Source organism: Triticum dicoccoides, chromosome 2B (assembly GCF_002162155.2).
Source record: "Triticum dicoccoides isolate Atlit2015 ecotype Zavitan chromosome 2B, WEW_v2.0, whole genome shotgun sequence".
In the NCBI taxonomy this organism is placed as follows: Eukaryota; Viridiplantae; Streptophyta; class Magnoliopsida; order Poales; family Poaceae; genus Triticum; species Triticum dicoccoides.
This window is the reverse complement of record NC_041383.1, coordinates 468,591,183-468,610,655: the sequence shown is the minus strand read 5'-3', so window position 1 is coordinate 468,610,655 and position 19,473 is coordinate 468,591,183.

Here is a 19,473-nt window from a genome sequence, read left to right as displayed (position 1 = left end):
GTATGATCCAGGCAGTAAGCTTACATGGTAAACGACGGACGAATTATTGCCGAGCATGGCAAACTATATTTAATTGGTTCGAAGCAGCATCAGCCGAAAAGAAATTAAAATGGTAAGATGAAACTAGGGATGTAAGTGGCAAATAAACGACATACGCCAGTCCCATCTAGTTAGTTTTTGCTACCTCCCTAGTTCATTTTCCTCAAAAAAACAAAAACTCTTTTGAACTATCATACCACTAGTGGACTTTAATCAGGATTAAACGGGACCCAGTTGACATCCCTAGTTGAAAGGGAGTGTACAACCGCTATATTTAAGTTGCCAAGGCATCTAAGAAATTGAAATAATCTGAGAAAGCACTTAACAGTGTGGCCTCATATAAACTACGAAGACAGTCCTGTGATGAAGTTGAGAGGAAAAGTTAAGGACTCAAATGAAATAGGCATGCATTTCTTTACGATAGTACAGCAGGCACTGCTGACATATTGGCCAACTCAGGTATAGCGTAACAACAAACAAGCATTCGAATCAAGCACTACAGCAAAGTAGACAACTAAACTATTTGTAATTCGGTACGATTACACGTTGAGGGCACAAGCCAAGAAAGCAGCCCACTCGCATTAAATTTCACATGTAATAAAACACATTGGCTTACCATATGTTGTTGTGAAGCCTAGCTGCTGTTGCAATGTTCTTTGAAGATATCATCAACATCCCATGGTTACAAATCTAGTTGTTGTGGTTTATTCTGCACCATCTATTTAGGTAAAATTAATTTTAATCGCATGCACTGGTCCGAATTGATCATCAATGGTTCATCTCAACTAATGAAAGAAGGGTGTGTGCATACACGACAATATATCTGCTTCCCTCTATTTTTATGCTTGTTCGAGGTGCCAGCCCTAAAAGAACAAATATTTTGCTTGATGGGGTTGGTAGCTCCATAATTAATAGAAGCATCAAATTAGTCATGCAACTTGGGAAGATCAAGAACACACAAACAAGTAATGAACAGAGGCTCGGAGCAGTGATGTAATAGCTAGCATCAGAAAATGTAGGGTAAAACAAACAAAAAGCAGCGGAACCACATGCTAGTTTGCTGATGTGTAATTAAGCATAGAGAACATTAAGCAGTCTGATGGAACCAACAGGTGGCATCAGAACAAAACTAAAGCATATTAACTATATGTGCACTGGTATGTAATTTAGCACATGTAACATGTTCACTGCCAGAAGTATGGCCCTACAGGTGCAAGCAGAATAACGCGTCTCATGAAAAACTGAATGATGCCCTGAAGAAATTCAAAGGTGCGGTGCTTATGCTAGGAAAGTGAACGTAGGCGCCGGCTGTTGGATAATAGTACCTGATTCTCGGCGGCGTACGGGTATCGTTGTCATACTTGATAGCTAAGGATCGTCGATGGTGCTCATGTTGCGGTTGAGTTTGGGCCGGTTCTCGCCGTCGCTGAAGCGGCTCTGGTGCTACGGTTGCGGCGCCTGTCGACATACAAGAAAGCTCATCTGTGGTAAGTGAACAGTTGCACGATAAAGAGAAAAAATTAAGGAGTACAAATCGAAATAACCTGATGAGGCTACGGCGTCGGTAAAGCAGGGCTAGTGGAGTTGGATATGGCGTCCGTGGAGTGGGTCCGGTGTAGTGGACGAAGGCTTCGGCGGGCGCGTTGTATAGTGCTTTCGGTGACGCGGATCTGTTGCCGCGGACGAGGGCTTGTATGAAGGGCCAGCGAAGGGGCGGACGAGGGAGTCAGTGAAGGGCCTACGCTGTGGTGGATGAGGGCACCGATTAAGCAGATCCGGTGCGGTGGACCATGATGGCGGTCAAGGAGATCTGGAGCGGTGGACAAGCCAGTCGCTGAAGTGGCTCCGGTGAAGTGGTAATTTGGCAGTTGGGGGTTCCAAGGTGCGGAAGGTAGATCCGGCGGGGTGTGAGGTCCACCGCTGTGGCGGAGGACTAGATTCGGCGGCTTGTCGTGGTTGGGGGGGTCGGGGAGGGGAAGGGGAGGGGCTCTGGGGAAGAATGTTGGGGGCAAAGAGGGGAAAACAATGGAATTACCAAAGCAGCCCTTTTCCATTCATGTGGCAGGGGTAAAATAGGAATATCGCAGGGCTAAACTTTCGGGCGCGTGATATTTCGATGTGAGTGGGAAGTTTGAAAGCTTTTGGCGCATAAAATTATAAGTATTCTGCTCTCGTACGGCCGACTATGATATCATGGCCGACAATTTGTTTGTTTTGCACGCAAAAAAATGTGCAAGTTTTGAAAATCAATGTCTCCAACTCGAAACTTAAATTGTCCATTCAATTCAAATACGGATCATTGAGCTACTACAAGCAAATACCATCATACGGTCCAATTCAAATGAAATTCCAAATGTGTTTATCCTAAATATGATGACAAAAGCAAAAATGTGTATGTGTATGAATAAAGTGAATGATTATAAAGTTTGAACATGTCCGTATGTGTATATCTCTAGGTTTGATATATGAATTTGAAATCACGAAATCCCGGCTTAAAAAATGTACCTCCATTTAAATGAATTACAAAAGCTAATGATGGAGTCGAATTCCAAAATTCCAATCTTAGGTTTGTAACTCTGGTACATCAAGGTATATCACGCGTGTTCAAAAGTATCGTTATCTCATAGTACAAACTGTGAAACAAATTGATCAACCATGAGTGCACAATATCTCAATTATGCTAAAGTCCCTCAAATATAGACACCTCACTCTTTATCTGAAGTCAACCACCCCCTCCCCACCACCACCACCACCACACACACACACACACACACATAGAGAGAAGTCGTTCTCTCCCCCAGACACCAACACACGAGCACATTAACACCCCTCTCTTGTAAAGTCCGGACCCCAACATAGGTCTCTATCACTTTGTCTCTCGGGCATGCACACATCTCTTCCCTCACTCTCTAGGTCTCCCTCTATCTCTCTTACCCAAGCACACGCACTATGTAGAGTGTATATTTCCCATACACACAAAACGTCACCCCCAAACGTCTATCTCCCTAGTTATGTGGTTCTCACGCACTCACCTCACACAACACCCCCACTGCAAACAAGCACACTTTGTCTCCTTGTGCACCACTCTCCTCTTTCTATCTCTCCCACATGCGGACCCACCCCAGCTCCTTCCCTGTATACATATATGTCGTGACTCTTTGCATAGCTCCCTAATGTATAATCATTCTCGATTTCGCACATTGTTCTCTACACCATCTATTCTAGATCTCTCATGAAGTCCCTATCACACACACGATGACTCGCTTCCCTTGCGTCTCCGTTCATAGGCCAATTTCGGACAACATCAACATTGTCTCCCTATCTATACGCCATTTATGGACACAAACGCCCCCTCTCGCCCCCTCTCTTCCTCTCTCTCTCTCTCTCTCTCTCTCTCTCTCTCTCTCTCTCTCTCTCTCTCTCTCTCCGTCGCTAGCTCTCTCTTTCTCTCGCTCTCACACCCCTCTCCCACACACACACTCGATGTCTCTTCCAAATAGTCTGCTCCTCGCCCAACCCGTGCTATCTCGCTACTACACATGTCACACCATTCCCACTTCCCTTATACTAGGTTTACATCATCAGTGGTCTCTCTACTCCACATACACTCTCTCCCTGTCACACACAAACGCGTGCACAAACACACACATACACGCACAAACACCCATTTATCTGGATCCTCATCTCTCCCCATGTCCGCATGTGTATCTCACACACTCACTCTCTAATTGTGTATATGTGTCTCCATGTTACACAACACAAAGCCCCATGTACATATCTCTCTCTATCATCCACACACATAGACACAAAGAATCTGTTATCATTGCCTCAGTCTCTAACATATCACACACGCACACTGTCTCTCTCTCTCACACACAAACACGCTCAACAAGGGTTTCCCCGTGAATAACTTACCGTCTACTCATCAACAGTCGTGGAAGTACGGCGAACACGAGACGTGAAAAAGAATAAATCTACACGTGCTTAGACCACCTAGTATGACTACTAGGACTAGAGCAAGCCAAAAAGCGCGCCGCCGTCACCCCCTCCTTGTCGGCGACGGGAAAATCTTTGTTTTACACAGTCGAGAAATCATTGTGCTAAGGCCCCACATGCCAAGGCGTTGAATAGAATGTAGATGCTAGTTTACGGAAGCAAGTATCGATAATACGTTTGTATCTCCATACTTATATTTCTTCTTTTATAAAAAACCGAGTTGGTGATGATGATACGTGGCCATCTTGCAATATAGACAGTCTGATCTATATCTGACGGATGGAAATTAAACTAAAAGATACCCGCACCCCTCTCCACATTTGTAGACAAGGCCTTCCCTCGTTCATCCTTATCTCCAACAAACCTCATTGTTGAGCAATTAAGAAAGGAAGCCTCTGGAACAAACTGGCCTGGTGGCCACTGCCGGCGTTGTCAATCCCCATGCCTCCACTCAGTCCGACCACCAACCACCACCACACCCCACTCCTCTTCGCCTTATCTCATATTTCTCGAGATATCATTAGTTTTTACACATGGGATTACTCCCGCAAGGGTCAATCACAACAAGTGTTTTTATAAAAAAAATGCATCTTGATGTTCCGTGCAATGCACGGATCTTGCTAGTACTCCTACACAAGACTAAGTTGGTGATGCTGGTGTGTCTGCCATCCGTCGTTTCTGACCATTAGATCTACATCTAACGATTGTGAGGTAAGTTGTTGCCTTTTCTCACCAACATCTCACTTGTCTACCAATTTGCAGAAAAACCCATAATTAGTATCTTAAAACCAACCACATCCCTCCCTGACCTCACCAAAACATCCCAAGGAATATATTATAATTGAAACATTATATATCTCTAGTGACATATGTATATCAAAATTAGGGTGTTCTGTACCAAGTTTGTGAATAGGTATTGTTCTAATTATGATTCGTTGCAACGGACATGAACATTGCTAGTATTTCCAACCATGCATTTTTTTCCTAGTATTCCATAGTTTCGAGTTTTCCATCAAGATATTAGTCACTCATGGTTGATATTTACTTTCAATCATGTACACATATGCACTATGTAACTAGCCTTGCTTATTGGCTTCCAAAGCTTAACTTTCACTCCTACTTACAATATGTAGAGTATTTACAAAAAAATACCACTTTCAACCAGCCCTTGGAAGAATCTATTGTACAAAAAATAGCAAAAACATACCCAAAATTTCTTAATCCACGCCAAAAACTACTACCTAGTACTCCTACCGATTAGGTTCATTTAAACCCATATATGACTGGGTTGGCCCACACGTCCATGCTAACGAGGCAGCTTAAACCAACACATTTTGTTTGACCGTTGACACGAGGGACCCACATCTGACCTTCTATCCTGTTATTCCCCCTCAAATCATTATTTTTCCTGAACATTACTTCAAATAGTACTGATGTGTGTTCATCGGTGGCGCCAGTGATGAGCGAGTTGGTCGCCGCTCCGCCGGACGGGCCGGACGCCACGCTGGCCTCAGCACGGGTTGGCAGGTTGGCCCGAGCGTGACTCACGAGCGACCAAGCCGCCGCGCTGGCCTTCGCTCGAGCCAGATGGCTGGCCTGAGCGTGGCGTGCACGAGCAAGCCGTCGCGCTGCCGTGCCAATCTAGCTAGCAAACCTTGCAGACAAGCAGCTGGACGGAGCTATCTTGGCTAGCTAGCGGCCGCGAGCGCCGGACGGAGCTGGCATCCGGGCTTCCGCAACATGGGCTCCGCACCACCGGTGGTTTTGACCTCGCCTTCTGCCGGCGGTGGTAGCTGCGTCCCATGGCCGAGGATGACTAGGTGGAGGGGCCGGAGGTAGGAGGTCACTCGAGGATTTTGGTTGGTAAGAGCATGTACAATGGTTGATAAGGTAGTCTTATCTTAAGTCTGCCACCTATGCAAGTGGTAGTAGTTTCTTGGCATTTTAGTGGTTTCTTGCATTATTAGGGGTTTCTTGCATTATTAGGGGTTTCTTGTAAGGAACAATGTATGTACTACTAGCGACAAAAGGCGATTCTAGGTTGCGTTGTACTCCAACGAGTACTACTAATGGTCGTGGGAGTGTATACCTCGTTTTGTGGGTTCGATCCCGTCCGAACGCACGGCGGACTTTTTAAAAAAAATAGTACTACTACACCTACACTTCGCTGCGAGCCAATATTTTACACGGGTAGTTTGAGTTTTGAAGTCAAACGGACGTGCGTCCCCACAATCTGGGTGCACTGGACAGCCTAGCCACGTGAACGGGTTTTCCTTCCCAGCATCCCGTGGCTCGCGTGCTCGCCCTAGCCGCACCTTGCTTGTAGCTTCCTCATCAGCTAGTAGCATATTTAAACTAGTGCCTCCCAATTAAGCCCGAGGAGCCAGAAAAGCTTGGCGGGGCATTGGGAACTATGCAATACTACTACTACCTCCGTCCTGGTTTACAAGTCCCCTTTGTAGTTTGTGTCAAATTTTGACTAAGGATTTAACTAATAAAATGTTAATGCATGTCAAAAAAAATTATCTCATTGGATTCGTATTTGAACATAGTTTTCAAAAATATAAAGTTTGGTAACATGCGTAAACATTTTGTTAGTTTAATCTATGGTCAAAATTTGACATGAAATACAATGAGGACCAATAAACCCGGACGGAGGTAGTACTCTGTAGCTTGTGGCATTGCACGCATGGACTTCACTCCATTATCAGCTCTACTATAAAAGAAATTCCTCTTGACGTGTTTTTTTTGGAAACGGAGGCAAAAGCTTTGCTTCATCTCATTCATAAAGAAGGAACTACTAACAAAGTTCGACGAGATCCATTACACCTCCACAAATGGAAGCGAAAAGCCTAGTCTCGCTGTATCAAATAACTCAAATGTTCTGCCCCCACAGACCACAGTAACCGTCGCTGATAAACAGGTTGCTAGTGTGTGCGTGAGAGGAGCGGTTGAGTAGGCCAGCTACTCCTACGTGAGTGGAGCGGCTAAATATAGCATCGAGAGTACCCACTAGGACACTACGCAGGTGTACTTCCCCTGCATTGATAGTACAGCGATGGTTCTAGAGAACAATAGTACCCTCCACTTCCAACTGTAGCTCCTTGGCCCTGAGATTCAAGAGTTCAAAACTGGTGCACTATACTAGACTAGACTAGAAGTACAGTACATCACACTACTAGTTGAGAAAAGTAGTACTGGTACTGCTACAGTACGAGTACATACTCCTCTGTCACATAATGTAAGACGTTTTTTGACACTAGTTGGTGTGTACAAAAAATGGCAAAAACATACCCAAAATTTCTTAATCCACGCCAAAAACTACTACCTAGTGCCAAAAATTTCTTACTAGTGCTATTATTTATAGTATAATGCAATCCCATAACGTTCCATAATGCTAGTACTAGTAGTAAATAATAGCCTCACCCCTTCGCTGAGGAACGATCTACAGTTGGAAGGGACGAGGCCCTGCGGTTACTACACTCTTATCTCCTCCTCACCAGTTCCCCTCCCCCAGAAGAGAAGGCAGTTCGTCGCTGCTCCCATGGATTCACCAAGCGGTTCTCCTCCTCGTCGGGGCTGGGAGACCTTGGACGATGATCCTCTGGGAGAAATCGCACGCTGCTCCGACATCCTCACCGCGGCAAGACTCGGTGCTTCATGCACCAACTTTTTCAAGACGCTACTTAAATAGGCTTGGGAAAAGGCCATGCTTGTTGGTCTTCCATGCGTCCTCAAGGAGAAGGTTCTTCTATGGGACAATCCTTCGAACAGTCCATCGCTCCCTGGCCATGGTTGCGCGTTGACTCCGCTAGAGTTGCCGACGTTGAGAGGTAGTCGGATTTTGTCCGATGAGCAGGTCAGTAATGGAGTTTGATCATGTAGTACTTAGTTATTCCATTTCCATCCCGTGATTTCTCCGCTGCCTACCGTCTTATATATAGGTCTGGGTCGGTGCCAACGAAGATTGGCTTGCATACCTCCCGCCGGATACCACCATCATTTTGCACAACATCCACAGTAGTGTGGCCATTCCGGTAGACCCCTTCTCCACCATTGGGATCGGCCTTCCGGACTGGCTGGGCTTGAATACGTATGATGATGCCTACATGAGATTGAAGAAGATAGCAATTGTGGACCCGCTGACAAAGCGATGCGGCTACGACGATTACTATCTCATTGCGGTGTTCGACATAAGGATTGCCATCAATGCAAGACGCAGTAACGGTAGAGGCTGGCGCATGTTGGCGGCGGCAGATTTGTACCCCTACACGTTCGAAGACGCCGTGCACCATCTAGGCCACATCTTCGCGGTGACAAGCCAGGGGACTTGTTTCATTTGGTTGCCATCCTACGGTACGGGAGATTACAAACGGAATGCACAAACCATCATTTGCATCCCTAACGGTACTCCATTATTTTGCAGGTACCAGTCATCCCCCGATCAAAATAAGATCGCCAATCCTGGATGTGCATTTGCATCCGCGATTCGGTCTAACCTGGAACCTTGTAGCTGACTTTGGCATATTGGGATCAACTATCTTAGCAGTCGTTACCCATGGTACCACTGATGTGCAACATGGTCACACAATCTACCACGATCGGACCGTCACCATCTACCCAGGTATTCCATTTTTTAACCCTCTCGCCTTTTGTTTCATTGTTGTACTAGTAGTATACTTAGTACTACTAGTAGGAGTAATTTTTACCTTGGAGGACGCGTATAGCTAGCTAGGCCCTTGAAGACTTGAACCCACTAGCTGCCACCATTTTTGTTTTTCCATGTCTTACTATCTCATCCATGTAGCCAAGAGTGGCTATATATAATAAGCCGGTTATTTTACTTCCTCTATACCGGAGTAGTACTATTTGTTGCATAGTATTACTAACCGCCATATTTGAGCACAACATTATTATGCATGGACCTTGACTATGTACGTCACCATGTGTCCAGATCTGGGATGCCACGTGTACCAGATGAATGGCGCCGAGTTCGACCCCTGTGATGCTACGTGGGTGCCGAGGAACACTCTTGGAGAGTACTCGCTTTTCATCGGGGACAACTACCCCATTGTGAAGCGGATGCCACCTTCCGTGCACGACACAGAAGGCCTACGTTCATGAAGCATGGTTGTGTCTTCAGTGCGCACCGCCGGATGAACGACATGCTGGGACACGCTATCCCTGATTTATGCCGCTTCAGCTTGGATGAGTCTCCATCGTGTGGAACCGGACTAGAAAGGTGCGACAATGATTCCCGTTGCCCACCGCTATGGATCGTGCCATCCATGAAGAACACTTGGGACTGGAACCTGGAGGAGGACATGCATGTAGCCCATCTATAACGTGTAAGTGGAGTACGGTAATTGTGAACGGTAGCGCTGTGAATATATGTAGACTAGTCATGCACAAATTTATCACATGAATTGGAGATGAACTTGTGTGGCATACTGGCACTTGTCCTTTAGAATTTATTACTAGTAAATGTGTTATGTGTACGTGAAACTTGTGTGGTTGTTGCATGGGCTCCAACACGCTCTTTGAGAAAAAAAGGTGGCACAGCTTTGGATATACGTGACATGGCGGCATCATACAGTAGCATCGTTCGCTATAGTTGTAGTACACTCCTACTAGGATGACAACTCCTATAAAACCTTGCGCTTGGCTCTTTTCCTCTTTGGGAGGTTCAACAGTTCGTACTCGTGTGAACCTTGCACTTGCCTCTTCGCCCCTTCGGAAGGTCCAACAATGATGATACTACAGTACAATATGCTTCTGGCAATCTGACACCGATTGAACTGCTGCACGTCCACCGCGAGGGTGAGGGCGAGGGAGAGGGAGAGGGCGTTGTAGTCAAAACCCTCTCCTCGTCCTGTGAACCACCATGCGCGTGGGCGCGGGAGAGGCGTAGTAAGCAAGCTTATCCTCGTTCGGCGAGTTGACGGGACACATCAAAGCAGTACTAGTACTAGTAGTAGTCCATACTGCATCCTTTCCGATTAATATGGCTTAATTTGAAACGAGAAAATACACTGGCGGTCAACGTATGTAACAATATGCTCTTTACAGTCACTATATATAGTTTTGCGTCGATTATACGATCACTAGCTCATCGTAGAGCACCGTATTGCACCCTACTGACCGGCCACATAGTCGACATGGAACTTTGTTGACTCGTTAAATTGTCACTTGGTTTCTGGGTCCCACCTGTTAGTTGGCAGAGCAAAGAAATCAGTTAGACAAAACTTTACGCAGGCGCAACACGAGTCCAACCCTTGCGCCCGAACCACCCTGGCCGTGTATGTGAGTGCATGCACGTGTCCTCCCTCGGTCTTCCAACAAAGAGTGTACATCGGCTATAAAACAAAGAGTGTAGTAGTACATGATGTACATCTACATTTCCAATGCATTTAGCCTTTAATCTAAATCGATATTGATTGACTAATGCACCAACTTGTGCTATAGGTATAGGTTACATGTCTATCCTTAATTACAGCATGCAACGGCCTTCATTTAATCTTCTTATCTCAATGGTCGCATGCACACATAAGTCTGCTACTTTTGGGTGTTAATTATACCCTGGTCAATGTGTAAATCTCTAAATGTACAGTCTTTCACGGACGTAGGGACTAGGTTGAGCACTTGAGCATGAGCATGTGTGTTGCGTCGTGTGTTGTGTGCCGCATGGGTGCGTGAGTGTTGCGTGCGTCCATGTGGAGTACGTGTGAGTGTTGCATGTTGCATGCATGCATGCATGCATGCATGGGGCTTACTCCCTCCCATTGACATGTTCATATTTCAAGCTTCCTCTGTTCCCTCCATATGGTGATACTCCCTCTATTCCCAAATAGTATGGAGTAAAAGCCTCCCTCCATTCCCAAATACGGAGTATTTGTCTTTCTACAGATTTCAACAAGTGACTAGGTACGGAGCAAAATGAGTGAAGTGAGCATAGAGGCATAGGGATACTGTAGAAAGGAAGTCCTCGCGATCCATCATTCCCCATCTCGGTCAGAGAGAACTATTCAACTAGTCTTCACAGTGAAGTGACAATACACACTGCAGCAGATGGGACACGTAATTAATAAGCTGAACCAGCGTGTTGGTGTTACTAAATCAGCCTTACCCAGTACTGCCATCATGTTTGCCAGTAGAGCATGCTTCCGCAAATACGCCTACGCACCTCTGTCCTCCATTAACTGACATACGGGCCCTCTTGTGGTAGACCCACATGTCATCGGTGTAACTATTTACACTCCGAAGGACGGTGCCTATATCCTGGTAGTAGTACTAGTAGAATTGAGATTTAATGCACTTTCTTCCCCGTCTTCCACTCTTCTTCCTCCTCTCTTCTTATTCTTCCTCTCTTCCCCATCGTCGGTTTCACACCATTTACCCCCGCTCACTGCTCGCCCGCCCGCGCCATCTTCCTTGGTAGCTCGCGCATACCATATCCCCCCGCTCACTGCTCGGCCACACGAGGAGAAGCTTCTTCGCTCACCCACCCGAATCCACTTCCCCGCTGGCTCGCAGGCACCGAAAACCCCAATGGCAGAACCGACTGACACGCAGAGCCACGATTGGAATTCCCTCCCCGATGTTCTCTTGGAGCAGATCTATAGTCGTATGGACCTACTCAGCACCGTCCGTCTGGCCACATGCTCAGTGTCTTTGTACCGTCTACTCGTCTGCAACCGGCCGGCTCTTTTCAAGACACCCTGCTTGCTGATGCCCGATCCTCACAGGTGGCCCAAACACCGACTTGACGATCCTACGGAGGTTGCCGTGGTGCCCCTCGACATGCTACCACTACCCGTCCACCTGTCCTTCATGCGCGGCCACTACTGGGCGGGCATGAAGGCCAACTGGATCGTCTTCATCCACCACACCGGTAGTCCTGGTGTCTCGTGGATATCTACACCCAGCGAGAGATCACCCTTCCATCGTTGGATACCGCCGACATCGAGCCTCGCGGCCTGCCGGACACTCCTGCCTACTACGCACGAGACGCGTCAAGCTTTGGGCTCAACCTCTATTTGCAGAAAGTTGTAATCTGCGAAGTGCCCACACCATAAGAAGACTACATGGATTACAAGCTCATTGCCTTGTTCAACATGGGATTAGTCTATCTGGAATCCAGTCGCCATACATGGTTATGGCTCATCATCAATCCTGTTGAGGCAACATTTCTGTCTGATGCTATAGTGCACGATGGCATCGTTTACGCGGTCGACGCACAGATTGGTTGTCTATACTGGTGGAATCTATCATCGTGTAATTGTTCTATCTCATCTCATCTTTACCTTATGAATACGACTGCCTGTTCATTTGTTACAAATTTAGAATGCATAGCATGTCTATAACCACATCGTTGCTATATGTTCCTCTCATTTCCTAGATTTTTATGACCACACATGTTATTGTTAGAGTTGATATGAGAACAATTGGCATCTAATGATTGTTAGAATACATATTATGAGCATAACATCATGATTGCTATATGTTACTCTCGTTTACAAGATTTTTATAACAACGCATGTTATTGCTTAGAGTTGATATGAGAATAGTAGTAGTAAGTGTTATGGTAGAATATGAGTAGGCGCTGTCATAGCTGTTTTCCCCTCATTATTACATGATGTTTGAACCATGACATGTTGCTAGAATATGAAAGCCATTGGCTTATTTTTTTAACTTGGGGTATGATTATGACCACGGCATTGCAATTCTCTGTCTATGATATGTGTCACTGTTATAATAATCTTAATTCCACACATACCCTGAACATGATTGTTTATTTTTGTCCTTTCGGTCTCCAATTTGAATTGTTGCAGCAGATGCAAATGCGCTGGCCTTCATGATTCTAGGACCTGGAATCATACCAGCCGATGGGTGCTGGTTTATCACTCGTTCAGCTGATGGCGGTCATTTGATGCTCATTTGCACGTACCAAATTGACCAAACCATTACATCAAACCACATGCAGTACAATGCATGGGGCGTTCGTGACATTGATGGCTATGGCTGATTCATGTTCGAGAAAGATCCCAGCTCCGTTAGGCCAGGCGTATTCAACTGGAGGCAGGTTTACAGCCTCGGCAACCACTCCTTGTTCCTCGGGCTCAATTATCCGATCATCCAACCAATCATAGATCATATCACCGGCGATGATTACTGTGCTATGCAACTTCCATTCGTTAGGGGGGCTGTGTTTACACATCATACTATGGGTTTCATGAATCACCATATCCAGAGATTCGTCGACACAGCTTGTTGCCAGGTAATCTTCAGTCTGTGAAAGGCATCAAGCTTCCATGCGATGGATGGCTTTTGCAAACCCGACATGCGGCGATGTGGTTCATGCCAACAGCAAATATGCACAACTTGATTCGTGCTGATATCTAGACTGAGCCATGTATTCTGCTGCTGTAGCACAACCCTCTTTTGTTGGATATTATGTACTGTTGTTAGTTTGAAGCACTACTCTGGTTTGAAGGATAGATACCTTCCTGGGATCAAGTGCATCCTAACTCACCTGCGTAGGATGTACTGATAATGATGATGGAGATGTTGTGCAGAAGCCATATATATACATATATATCAGTTAGGCTTCAAGTGCATACTTGTTAGTTAAATCTATGTATAAATTGTGACACTAAATACGACTAGTAAGTAGTATAGTAGCAGTACTAGTATACGTCGGTCAAATTATTCATCATGTCAACACATTGAATTGACGTGACAACACGCTGCGCGTGAGGTGACACAAGAATCCCGGCGGCGTGTTCGGGTATTCTGGACTTCAGGTTTGGAGTACCACTTATCTGTCGAAATCTTTCATCATTCACTTAAAACAGTCGATTGATCATACATTGAGTACCATATAACTGGAATTACTGATGCAAGTCGAAGAAGGATTGGCCGTTGTTGCCGGCTGGCGTCAAGTTCGATCCCACGGATCAGGAGCTGATCGAGCACCTTGAGGCCAAAGTGAGTGTTGACAGCGCGAGATTTTTAGTCTCTCATCGATTTGTTTATACCAACCATCGACAGTGAGCATGGCATATGCTACACCCAACCTGAGAAACTTCCAGGTAAGACACCGATCGGCCGTCTACTTGCACAAACATATTCCTTTGTTTATAGCTCTATTTTTCTTTTTAGATGCAGACCTGGTGAAGCAATTACAATTTGACAGTTAATAAAAAGTGAAACAAGTGACTACAACATGCCAAAGATGTTATGAAAATGCCAACTAGGTACACTAAAACCTGTATTCCACAATACTGCAGGTATCACACTGAGTGGCCTAAGGAAGCATTTCTTCCAGCGCAATTCCAGGGCATTCAAAAGGGGCACGTGGACGCGTCGCAAGATACAGTCGCAGTGCAGCATGCACGTGATGTGGCACAAGACCGGCAATACCTTGCCGGTGATGGTCAACGGCCGGCAGACGAGCAACAAAAAAGGTTCTGGTGCTGCACACCAACAAGAACTTCGACCAGCAGAGGACCAACTGGGTGATGCACCAGTACCACCTCGGGGACCTGGAGCAAGAGAAGGAGTAGGAGCTGGTCCTCTACAAGATTTTCTACCAGACGAACACTAGGGCCAGGAATAAAAAGATTATGAGTTTGTTTGGTATTGGTAGTTGTACTACCTTGTCCTCCGCAAGTTGGTATTGTTGTTAACGATCTTTTGGTATGAACTTGCATTTACTTCCAACCATCATGCCGAGGGTCGACGTGGATATAAAGCTGAATCATTTGTTTCGAAACAAATTCTCAGGCACCTGATTTTTATTTGATGGGTAGCATAAGCACCCGCCGTTTGAATTCCCAGTTCTGCAGTTTTTTCGAAACAAGTGCATGCACTTATTATACGATAAAAAAACAATACCCGTGTTGCATCCCAATTATCAGTCTGTGCTTGCATAATTCTCTCGTTTATTGAGCACGTATATTGTTTTTTCAGGTCGAGCAAGTTTCAACTGGGCTGTAGACTGCCCAGGGTTGGTTTTGTTTTTAACAGGCCCAGCCCATGACATCAATGGGGCACAAAGATCCAGCAAGTATCTACTGGTCTCTCGCTCGCCAGCGTTAGTTATATTTTGTCTTACAACATCCGCAGGAAGTTTTTTTACTGAATCAAACACATAGCCCAGTTCTATTTTCCTCTTGAAACGCATGTCCTACATCCGTTTTCTAATCTCTACCTATAGTTTTACTAGTTCATATACGTGTATCATTATATTGAAAACACATAAAATTCGCTTTTCATATTTACATCCTTATTTTTGTTGTTTTTTCCAACCCAGCGCTAATTTTTTTACCACTGGTTTTCCCTTAAACCAACTCAATTGTCCCACGTCTTATTTGCTTACAAAAACAAAACGATTTTTTTGGCAAATCAATAAGTTCTTAAAAAAATGTTTATCATTTTGGGATTACAACAGTTTGGACTCCATCGAAATATGCAAAATAAGGTTGAACTTTTTGACCGTGGTCCTGGGCAGAAAATGGGCTGTAATAAATTACTTAAGAATTAGCAAACGGGCTGCAAATTATAAAAAATAGCAAATGGGCTGAAAATTATAAAAAATAGCAAATGGGCTTTATGTTGTCTCCCACAGATTTGGAGGCTGACTTGTGGGACTACTAAGTTCATGCGTACACAAGGTTTCTTAAAAAAAAGAAACTTACAACTATCGACTCTACCAGCGTCAGACCGTTAGATGTCAATCTAACGGCAATCGTGCTTCTTCAGTCTCTGATCTTCCTGCCCCAGCCGCCCAAACCAGCGCCATCGGAAACGCCTGCTCCCGCCTCCCGTGGCCGGCAGTGCTGCCGGGCAGGCCTCACGGCCCCATCATACTCGCATCCCTGACCTGTCTATACCTCTACTCACCCACACCTCCTGTTATTTTCCGGCGAAGGCAGCCAAACCAGTCAACCCTCGTACTCCCCACCGCGTGGGCAGCCATTGTCGTGTCTTCACCGGCTCCGTGTCGTTCCCTTCGTAGGCCTTGCCGTCGTCCACCTCCCTGGTGCTCTCGGCGCGGCGTGGTCAATGATGTTAATCCAATGGCTGTAGTGCTTCTTCAACCTCTGGTCTTCTTGCCCTAGCCACCCAAAGCAGCGCCGGTCGTGTCGCATGCTCCTGCCTCCCGTGGCCGGCTGTGCTACCGTGGAGGCCTCACCGTCCCCATACTACTCCCACACTGGCCAGGCCATCCCTCCACTCACCCACTCCCTCGGTTATTCTGCGGCGACGGCAGCCTCACACCACAGCCGAACCAGTGAACCCTCGTACTCCTCTCCGCGTGGGCATCCACTGCCGCGTCTTCCCCGGCTCCGCGTCGTCCCCTTCCTAGGCCTCGCCGTCGTCCACCGCCCTGGTGCTCTCGGCGCGGCTTGGTCAATGTGGTCAACGACCGACTTCCATCGGAAGAGTACTGTATGTGGAGAGGTTGACAGCTGGGTCCACGGCAGCCGCAAGGAAGTGCCTCCTTATTACGCGCAAAATAATTATTCCTCCACCTGACAGCAGGGACCCATCGGACGGGCCACCAGTATTTCGCTGAAAAAACGTTTCCCCCCTGACTGCTGTGAGCCACCGGATGGGCCACCGTATTTCGCGAAAAAAACGTTTGCCCCTAACTGTTGGGACCCACCGGATGGACCACTGTATTTCACGAAAAAAAGTTTCCCCCGCTGTCAGCTCGGACCCACCGGAAGTGCCTCCTTATTACGCACAGAAAAATGAATACTCCCCCTGCTAGCTGGGACCCACCATGGTGGGAGGCTGACTTGTGGGCTTACTAAGTTGACGGGGACAGAGGGCTTTGTCAACTTAGTCAATATGAACGATTCTAGCTCCAGTGACCGTACGATGTCCATCCAACGGCCGTGGTGCTTCTTCAATCTCTGCTCTTCCTGCTCCAGCCGCTCAAACAAGCGCCGGCAGGACTGCCTGCTCCCTCCTCCCTGCGGCCGGCTGTGCTGCCGCGCAGGCCTCACCGCCCCACCGTACTCCCATTGCTGGCCTAGCCATCCCTCTACTCACCCACACCTGCTGTTATTCTCCGGCGAGGGCAGACGAACCAGTAAACCCTCGTACAGTCGTACTCCCTCCGCGTGGGAAACAACTGCCGAGTCTTTCCTGCCTCCGTGTCGTTCCCTTCCTAGGCCTCGCCGTCGTCCACCGCCCTGGTGCTCTCGGCGCGGCGTGGTCAACATGGTCAAGGAAGGGCTTCCATCGGACGTGGATTGTACGTGGAGAGGCTGACAGCTGGGTCCACGGCCGCAGCAATGAAGTGCCTCCTTATTACGCGCAAAATAATTATTCCTCCACTTGACATCTGGGACCCACCGGAAGGGCCTCTGTATTTTGCGAGAAAAACGTGCCCCCCGCTGACATGTCGGACCCACCAGCTATCTTCACACGCAAGGAAGTGCCTCCTTATTACGCACAAAAAATGAATACTCCCCTTGCCAGCTGGAACCCAGCATAGTGAGAGGCTGACTTGTGGGCCTACCAAGTTGACGGGGACGGAGGGCTTTGTCAACTTAGTCAATATGAACGATTCTAGCTCTTGTTACCGTACGATGTTCATCCAACGGCCGTAGTGCTTCTTCAACCTCTGGTCTTCTTGCTCCAGCCGCCCAAACCAGCGTCGGTCGTGCCGCTTGCTCCTGCCTCCCGTGGCCGGCTGTGATCCCACGGAGGCCTCACCGCCCCCTACTACTCCCACCGCTGTCCAAGCCATCCCTCTACTCACCCACACCCCCTCTTATTCTGCGGCAACAGCAGCCTCACACTGCAGCCGAACCAGTGAACCCTCGTACTCCTCTTCGCGTGGGCATCCACTGCTGCGTCTTCCCTGGCTCCGAGTCGTCCCCTTCCTAGGCCTCGCCGTCGTCCACCACCGTGGTGCTCTCGGCGCGACGTGGTCAACGTGGTCAAGTAACGACTTCCATCGGACGTGGACTGTACGTGGAGAGGCTGACAGCTGGGTCCACGGCCGCAGCAAGGAAGTGCCTCCTTATTACGCGCAAAATAATGATTCCTCCACCTGACAGTGGGGACCCACCGGACAGGCCACCGTATTTCACGAAAAAACGTTTCCCCTTGACTGCTGGGACCCACTAGCTACATCTTCGCACGCAAGGAAGTGCGTCCGGGCAAAAAAAACGATTCGCCCCCCTGACCGCTGGGACCCACCAGCTACATCTTCGCACGCAAGGAAGTGCGTCCGGGCAAAAAAAACGATTCGCCCCCCTGACTGCTGGGACCCACCAGCTACATCTTCGCACGCAAAGGAAGTGTGTCCGGGCAAAAAAAACAATTCGCCCCTCTGACTGCTGGGACCCACCAGCTACATTTTCGCACACAAGGAAGTGTCTGACATTTGAGACCCACCTGGTCGAAGCGTACTTAGCATTGTCATTCTGGTCGCGAACGTGTACGTACATGCTGGTCGTTGTAGAGGCACGCACGTGTCGTAGTAGAGGTGCGCACGTAGCATGTATACGTACGTACAACGGCGAGGGTGCAAGAAATAAAATACGGCCACGTACGTACATACGGGCAGTGTCTTGAACGCCTACTCGCGCATACGTACATGGCTGGGTCAGAACAGAGACACATCATTGTCGTCGTGTTCAGGGGGAGGCAACGGAATGCGTCGTGTTCATGGGGAGGCAACGGAATGCGTCGTGTTCATCGAGAGGCAACAGAACGCGTGGGAGCCAACCGGCTGGGTCGGAACGGAATGCGTGGTCGTGTTCATCGGGAGGGCTTGGACGGAACAGGCGATGGAAACGAGGCTTGGCGTACCGCACAACGGAGGAAACGGCCTTGTGTTCGACCGGCCACATTGAAAACGGGATCCTGTTCATCGGGAGGGGTCTGGCGTACCGCAAAACGGAGGAAACGGACCTCCTACGGTCGAAACAGGGGTCCTGTTGATCGGGAGGGGTGTGGCGTACCGCAAAACGGAGGAAACGGACCTCCTACGGTCGAAACGGGGGTCTTGTTGATCGGGAGGGGTGTGGCGTACCGCAAAACGGACGAAACGGATCTCCTACGGTCGAAACGGGGGTCCTGTTCATCGGGAGGGGTGTGGCGTACTGCAAAACGGGACTCCGTGGGATACTGTTCATCTCCACCATCGACCTCCTTCGGCCTCCACGGGCTATCGTCGACCTCCTCCAGCCTCCACGAGCTCCTGTTCATCCAGCCTCCACCGCGCGCTACTCCACCGGCTACTGTTCAACCACCCCTCCACGGGCACCCCTCCACTGTCTACTGTTCATCCAGCCCTCCACACCATGGGGTCCTGTTCAACCATCCCTCCACGGCCACCCCTCCATCGTCTACTGTCCATCCAGCCCTCCACACCACGGGGGCCTGTTCATCTAGAGGCAACACCAACGCTCA